The sequence below is a fragment of the Sus scrofa genome, chromosome X, assembly GCF_000003025.6.
Source record: "Sus scrofa isolate TJ Tabasco breed Duroc chromosome X, Sscrofa11.1, whole genome shotgun sequence".
NCBI lineage: Eukaryota > Metazoa > Chordata > Mammalia > Artiodactyla > Suidae > Sus > Sus scrofa.
In genome coordinates this window covers 72,769,429-72,778,336 of record NC_010461.5, presented here as the reverse complement: position 1 = coordinate 72,778,336, position 8,908 = coordinate 72,769,429, and the positions used below count along the sequence as shown (strand labels likewise).

Here is an 8,908-nt window from a genome sequence, read left to right as displayed (position 1 = left end):
CATGCAGCAACTCCTGAGTGGAGCTCTGGGTGGAGACCAGGAGTGAGGCACTCTTCTCTAGGAAAACTGGAAGAACAGGCCTTCATTGAAAGGATGAAAATGCTACCTGACCCTCCCAGAACCCAGGAAGTTAATAAGAAGCTCTAAATGCCCTCAAATTCCAGACCCTGTTCCCTATAGGTAAAAGATCATACTTCTTGCTGTTTTAGGGCTTGCTTTCTGTACAAAACTATGTGGAAGGGGAAAAACAGGCCCCTGAGTACGTGCCTCTAGGCATGAAACTCCTTGAAACTGCTTGAGATAACAGGGAAAAGGGTTCCTAACTGCTTGTTTGGCTTCTGTAAAGCTGCTTGCATAAGATAAAAGGAGGAGAAGTTAATCGCTAAACCGACCCCAGTAAGATCCGCTGCACCATAAAATGTTGAAAATCCTGGTAAACATATCTTGGCGACAATATGTCTCCCCCACCCAGGAACAAGCCCAAACACATAACTCCAGAACAATTTAAAACTAATTGGTCCGCGAAGCACGGGCTCGCGAAGTTTTAAAATGATTGGTTTGTGATATTTTGAAATGATTGGTTTGTGAAGCGCGGGCTTTGTTGTGAACCCCAGGCTTTATTGTGAATCCCATAAAAACTGTCCTGACTCCGCACTGGGGGCCGCAGTCCTCTACCCCTGCATGGTGTACGACTGTGGGCCCCAGCGCGCTTGGAATAAAAATCCTCTTGCTGTTTGCATCAAGACCGCTTCTCGTGAGTGATTTGGGGTGTCGCCTCTTCCGAGTCCAGACGAGGGGGATTTTCACTCGACTGGCCTTTTCATCATATGTAGGAGAAAATGTCCCAATAAAAATGTAGAAAGGAGAGACCCCGGCCATGATGACTAAGCAAAGTCCAGCCAACTGTCCCAACCACCCCTCCCCCACACATCTGCTTCTGTAAATTTGTTTCCACATCTACTACCTTGCCTGACGTCACTCCGGTCCAACTAGCCAAGCATGGACCCGGAAGACATAGCCCATAAAAGCCTTGTGAAACCCTTCTTCCGGGCTCAGACTCTGGAGATGGATCTTCTCTGAGCCCGCCGGCGTAATAAACCTGAGTTCTCCAACTCTCCAAGTGCTTGCTTGGTTTCTCGCAGGGTAAGCAGGGTAAAAGAGCTGATCCACTGCAGCCACAGAGCTGCCGGAGCTGATACACTACAGCCACGGGGCTGTTGCCAGAGCTGATAGGCTGCAGTGCAGGGCTGCTGGGTATCTGCCATAACACATACTGTCAAGATATTTTCAGGAGAATATTCTTGCATATCCTCATATCTAGAAAAACACTTAAATCCTTTATGGTGATGTTTGCACCCTGTGACTGGTAGCAACATTTATGAGATCAGCAGCAGACTTTTGTAAAATGTGTATGCTGCATACACCTCCCCCTCACCTTTATCATGTCCTGATGCTTCCCCTTTTCCTCCATTGGTGGTATTTTAGCCCAGTCTATAATTAAGGACAAAGAATATCATGGTCATCTGTAAATTCAGTCACCTTCAGGGGTAAGAACCAGAGTCCTGCAGGCTGTGAAAATTCCAGATACTGGCCCCTATAGCTGATGTGCATATCAAAGAAATTATTTCAGTGAGTCCAGTCCTCTTTTGTTCCTGCATCCTGCCTTTTCTTGCAAAAACTCCTATGTATCCTAGCTCCTCCCTCACCACCTCAGAGTGGTTTCTTGGCAGTACCTGAGATGCTATCCCCTAGGCTTAAGTCCTAATTTCACTCCAAACAATATGTAACTCTCAACTTTCAGGTTGTGGATTTTTTTAGTAGACAATATATTTAGATAAATTAATAATGGATAATGTTACTCTAATGGAAATGCTTTCCTAGGTAATGTTTTATTTTTAGCAAGAATACTTTATTATTTCATAACCTCTAATGAGTACATAATGTAGGTATTTCAGGTGTGAGGATGGGTGAATTGGAAATGGAGGCCTTTGATCAACCCTCAAATTGTATTTATTTTGTCAGAGATGGTGTTGTCTTGGTATACAAACTGGACTATGAACAACATGAAGTCATTTATGTCACAAGGGCCTAAAATGGAGCAAGGAAGCGATTTTGGAAGTGGAACTTAGACACATCCACATCTGAAAGCAATATAAATTTTTGACCTGACCAGCCTGAAGCCACCTGGAAATTATTTTCCTTACTCCCTAGGAACGACAGCTTAAGCAGCCAATCTGCTGCCAACAAGTGATTTAATACTTGCTGGCTCCAATTGTAGTTCTGCCAAAATAACCTGTGTAACTTCTCTGGAATGTTTTTGTCTGTTGTCTAATTGCCTTGGGGAGCACATGAGTTGTTATTTGAATCGGTGTCTCCCAAATACAATTCTTAAGATCTTAAAATATTTTTCTTATTTGCAGTTTTCTGCATTTTTTTGGCTGACATTATGTGGTGTCAAACTAGTGGGACACAGAGCAACCTTCTCCAACCCCTCAGCACTGTCACATATTTGAGTAAGTTACTACAAGAATTCATTGTGTTCTATTATCCCTTTGGTGATTCCAGTTCATGGTGGTAGGTCCTCCTATTCCCAAACCTCCCACATTAGTAGAGCATTTACTATGATGTCCTCTAGGTTGGCTTCTGTTTTTAGGACTTCATTTCCTATTTTGATATGGTGAGTAATTACTCCTGGAAAAATGTGAAGTTCATGCTCTAAGGATAACTCCAGAACTCCTGCTTGTATTATGCATAAGAACTATGGGTCCTCACCCTGTATTTGTTTAAGTGAATTATGATTTCTGGGGGTGAGGATGATTTACAGTTAAATTGGCTGACTTGGGGCTCATTTGAAACTTATAAATTAGTTTATCTGTGTTGTCAATTAGAAAAAAAATATGTAAGACAAAATAGCCTGAATGAGCTCATATCAATTGGCATTTTGAGGTCTCAAAACAAGTTAGTGATTCCAAATTGTTTCCCTCCAGGATACTAACTCCAAATTATCTAATGCTAATGCTAAATTGTCTTAGAGGCTGACTAAACTTGGAGAAACTACCAAATGTTCCCCTACTATTCCCCTATCTCTATCTTCCACTGCTGCCAACATTGTACCTGCATTGCTTCTCTCAGCTTCTCTGCTACCTGTATTTTCCATTCCTCCTCTCTACCCTTCTATTGCAGAACTTCCTTGTTATAATTCCTATCCAGATGCAAAAGTTGCCTATAAATAACCACAAATGTATTCCTCATTCTACTTCTTAAATACATTTTCAACAATGCATCCAATGGCTTGATGAAAATGGCTATGATTATTATTCCCATTTTGAAAAAAAAAATTCTGATCTTAAAGGCACAAAAGTCCTGCTAGGAGAAGCTTGCATTTCTCTCCCTGTGCTTTTGAGATGAAAATGTACTATCTGGTCTTCAGGGAACACTTATCTATACCATCTCAATTTTTTAAAACTAAAAATAAACTGAAAAGAGGACTTTTAAAACACAAACTGCTAAAAGGACTTTCTTGCCTGAACTCAAATAATAACAGCCTCCTTAAAATTTCTTGCCAAAGGGAAATAGAGATATTTAAAGATTTCCACAAATAATAAAAGACTACAGCCATCCAAGTGAATAGACTTAATTTATTCCAACAGATACTTATAAACTAGTGATTTTTGTATTGTATTTTTGTATTTTTGATTTATGCCTAAAGTTTTAAAATGAAAACTATTAGATCTCTCTCTGTGTCTATCTATATGTATGTGCATTATAGATATGGTAATTTTCTATATCTGGATGGTATTGCCAAAATTAATTTGTAAAAAAGCTCTATTTAATTGGCTTAAAGAAAAGTAAATGCTTATATAAATTCTCAGAAATATAATGTAAATCAATATAATTGATTTTCAAGTTCAAATGATCTAGGATTAATCTTTAGTAAATAAAAAAGCTAGTTTGATTTTGTTGGTTTAAATAATACAGACATGTTTTTAGAGTTATCAACATTAAGTATAATATTTTTGTTCTACCTAGGTTTACCAAAAGTCAAATAAACTTATGTTAGCTGTATTACAAAACGAGTCAATCAGGAAAATATCAGGATGATAATTTATGTTGTCTAACATCTACTAAAATTTTTGTAATTAACCTAAATATTGTTAAGAAAAAATAAATAATTTAAATGAGATAGAGATTTAGGCAAACTTTTTAGGAATGATTTATTTATTTATTTATTTATTTTGGTCTTTTTAGGGCCACACCCACAGCATATGGAGGTTCCCAGGCTAGGGGTCAAATTGGAGCTGGAAGTACTGGCCTAATGCCACAGCAATGCCAGATCCAAGCCACATCTCTGATGTGCATCACAGCTCATGGCAATGCCAGATCCTTAACCCACTGAGTGAGGCCAGGGATTGAACCCACATCCTCATGGATGCTAGTCAGATTCATTTCTACTGAGCCACTTTGGGAACTCCTGATATTTCTATTTAAATAGTTTTCCAAATCTCTCTCATAACTTAAACCCTGAGAGTTTTGCTAAATTAATGTACCTCATAAGTAATTTCTCAAATATCTAGATCACTCCTGAAAAAGATAAAATATGGAAACACTAATTACTAAACACAGGCTTTCCTTTAGCTGAAATATTAAAGCTATTTGGGACTCAATAAACATATTTGTTGTCATGCTGAGAAATTTTCTATGAGAAAGCACATTTCTGTAGAAATTAAAAAAGTATTTGTAAGTTTGCATATCTACAAAATACTAATGCAAAAAAATGTTGAAAATTGCTTACATTTTTGTTTTCACTAGAAATTAAAGGTTTATATGGGTTAAAAATTCTAATGTGGGTGATTAAAACTACTAAATAAATAAAACATCTCTGTATACAAGGAACATAGAATTGTGCTTTCAGTAAAAGAAGATTCATGAAAAAATTAATCTTTATAAAGGAATTTTATGTGTGATAAGGACTGCATAAAATTGGAATAAATTTAAGGGGTTTTAATATAAAAAAGTAAATGATAAAATACTGGAATTTGGTTTTCCTTCTGTTAAAAGAACAACTTTTTGTTCCCCTATTGTTTTGTTCTTGATAATGAGAGATTATAGAGATTTTTTAATCTTTAAACAATTGACCTAGGAAAAAAGTTCTTGTTTCTTACCAAAATAATCACATGTTTTATGTTATCTTTATTGGGTCTTTTATTAAGTAAACCTAGTCCTTTTTATATTAAAGGAGCTAAGTTTTCCTCAGGATGATATAACATTCTGTAGTCACCTGTGAAGTATCTAATTGTCATTTTGATTAAATGAGTAACTAAGCATTGCTTCACAGTGAACTATGATCTTATTTAACTGTTTTAAAATATTATTGATACTTTTTACAAACTTCTCAAAGTCAGATTCATATGATGTCTCTTTGACAGAATAAACATTGAGATATGAGATATTTCAGAGGCCCATTAAATACCTCAAAAATTGACTCTCTTTATAAAAAGAGAGTATTAATTAGGCTTATTTGGAATATTAAATTACATAGGAAACATTGTCAAATAAAATATAATAAAGTTTATTAGGCTATATTTCATGGGTAAATGTTAATACTATGTGCTCTAAAATTGCATGATTTTTTTAAGAATCAGATCATCCTAGTATAATGGTATCAATCATACTTCTAATTATTACCTTAAATTGTTGTTCATCATAGAAATAGCCTAATTTCCTGTTCAATTCTACTATAACAAATTATCAGATCTTCAGTTATAAGCATTTTAAGTCTCTTGTTATTTACAGAATTTTTGTTTTACTCTGATATTGATACATATGTTTTATCTTCAGAGATATTTATGAACTGTATTCTAACACTCATTCTAAAGTATACATTTCTGATGAATTTTTAGATCATACCATTGCACTTAAGAATGTATACAACTGTAATGAAGAAATTGATGGCTGCATAAAAGTGCTAACAAAAAATCAATAAAAAAATTAATTACAAGGGACTTAATGAATTAATGAGGATGTTTATAATTTTTATGATTTTTGTTTTAAACACTGATAGTTCTTTTACAGTTTGCTCTTCCAGATTTAAGGATCCCTGTTGTCTAAGCTATATATAACTTGAAGAGATTTGATAAAGTAAATATTTGTAAACAAAGATAAAACATTTATATTTTCTCCCTGCCTGATCCCTCCAGAATTCAGAAACTCTCAGTGAGCATTCTTACATTCATGGCAATATAGTTTGCATAATTTTGATAATAATCTGTCCTCCTTATAACAGGTTGCATTTGGAAATATTGGTTACATTACCAAGACTTTGACTGGAGTGTCTTATTTGAGAAAGATACACTTTGACTCAAATGTAAACAGACAGCTTTAAGAACTAAGATTGCTCCAGTGATCGGGAGCGTGGGGTTATTGGATGCAAACTATTGCTCTTGGAATGGATTTACAGTGAGATCCTGCTGTGTACCAGAGAACTATGTCTATATATTTAACATTACAACACAACAATGAGAGGAAAAAATGTGTATACATGTATGTATAACTTGGTCCCTATGCTGTACAGAGAAAAAAAATTTTTTAAGTGAAAGTATAAGTTTGTACACACAAAACTTATGTAATGTATACAAAAGTTACCTCAATTAAAAAATAAATCTTGAAAAATGCAAAAAAAAAAAAAAGAACTAAGATTGACTTTATGAAATAATAAAGACCCTTGGAAAAACAGTCTGGTACCTTGCTTACAGGATTCCCAGTAGCTTAAACAGCTGAATAAAGTAAGTCATTTCCTGGCAGGTAAAGGAAACTCAAAATATTTTGTGTACTTCAAGAAGAGAAGAATTCTTTCAAGTCTATAAATATCGCAGATAAAATCTGATGGTTAGTCCTTTGTTTATTTTTCTTGGTCTCTAGAGACCTCTAAAATTTTGATCTGAGATTCCTTATTAAAAGATTCAGCAAAGCAAATTTCAAAGAACCTACATGATCAGTCACTATTTTTGTTACACTTATGTAAATAATGAGGCCAAAGTTGCTGACACTAGACTTTTGATTTTGCTATAATTGGTAGAAATGAGGGTGGTTTTAGAAAGAAAAATATGTTTCAGTAATACATTTTGTGGGTTTCAGATGCTAGTGCTATCATTTTTCTTTCAGTTTCTGATGTTTACTCATAAACTGGATTAGATTCTGAATTCTATTTTCCTCCAATATCTGCCCATGAATCTTCAAACTAATGTTTCCAGTTTTTCTCCCACCCTTTTGACTTGGAATCATTGAGAAGTAAAACTGCCTTTTTTTTTTATAAAAGTATATATACTCTTGCACAACTTGATATAAACTTTAGAAAAATCATCGTAACAGCTTATGCATAGAAAAACTTTGTGCCTGTTGCTATATGAGCCACTCAAAAAATTTACCTAAACTCTAAATGATATCATCAGACACATTTTAAACTGCAAAAGATGCTTCTACCCTGACATCTAGAAGTCTTATTTAATTGTCTGCCTTCTGTATTTGGTGTCCTATTGCAATCCAGATTAAAGTTGTAATAATATATATTTGTAATAATATATAAATAATGTAATTTTGTTTATTTCTTTTTTTGTTTTTTATGCTCTGTATTTTTCCCTGTTTCTCAGTTACTCATAATATTAAGATTATGGTTGCTCAGAGGTTTGAATAATTCAGATATGTCTTGTAATTCACACCACAAATGAAGTGTGGAGAGAATCCATCCCCATTTCAGGTATGGACAATGTTTAAATTCTACTTCCTGGAAACCCCCTTGTTGTTCAAATGTGACTGTTCCCTTATGGTCATGATCATTCCTTTTTTGACCTTCATGGGAAATAGCACATAAAGAATGAGCCTTCTAGGCCCCAAGGGACTCTTCTATCTATTATAATATTGACAGATGATTGCTAATCTCATATGATGATTGATATTAGGGTTATCCAAGGAAAGATCTCAATCAAAAAGGGAAATGTGGACTGTGAACAACAAAATGGAGTCAGTTATGTCAAAGGGATCTAAAACAGAGGCAAGAAGCCATTATGAAAGCAGAATTTGTACAAATATGTATCTGGATGCAATATAAACTTTCGGCCTGGCCAGCCTGAGACCACCTGGAACTTATTTTCTTTACTCCCTAGAAACCACAGCTTGGCAACCAATCTCTGCTACCAACAAGTGCCTGAATGCTTGCTGGTACCAAGTATAGTTTGGTAAAAATAACTCATGGAACTTTTCTGGAATGTATTTGTATGTTGCCTTTATAAACCTCCATCATTTTCTATTTCCCTGGAAGTATATTTGAGTTGTTATTGAATTGCTGCCCCTGAATTGCAATTCTTAACACTCCAAATAAAGTATTTTCTTATTTGAAGCATTATTTCTTTTGACAAAATCTGTCCAAGAGCAGAGGCAGTTACAATGAAAAAGCAAAATACTTAGATCAGAATAAACCTAACTCAGTTCCAAGCTCTACTGTGTTATCTATGTAGCTCTGTATAAATTGTGTATTTTTCCTAAGTCTCTGTTTCCTCTTTGATTGAATCAGTATCTAAATATCAAAATTAATATGAAAATGAGATAACATATTTTAAAGGACTAAATCTAAAGTAATATTCATGTCAGAGGATGTTATTAGTATAGTATATCTATAACATGAGGAAGATATTAATCTTTTGATGAAAATAATTTTCCCACATATTTATCTAGATTAATAAACATAATCCAGTCATTCTCAATATATAATATATGTTTAAGTCTCTTAAGCTTTTTAAAATGCTCTTTCCTAATCTAAGATCCCAGAGATGCAGATGTAGTAAGCCTGGGGCAAAACCTAGGAATATGTATATCGAAAAATCACCTGGGACAATCACAATACAGATGGTCTCCA

General features: G+C 34.7%; 1 long non-coding RNA gene across 1 annotated transcript; it reads left to right on the top strand.

Annotated features, from left to right (window-relative positions):
• On the top strand, nt 1,061-8,448 carry LOC110257780. The gene is made up of 3 exons (XR_002340751.1): nt 1,061-1,143; nt 2,421-2,513; nt 6,284-8,448. It is a non-coding gene; the product is annotated as an uncharacterized LOC110257780 (long non-coding RNA).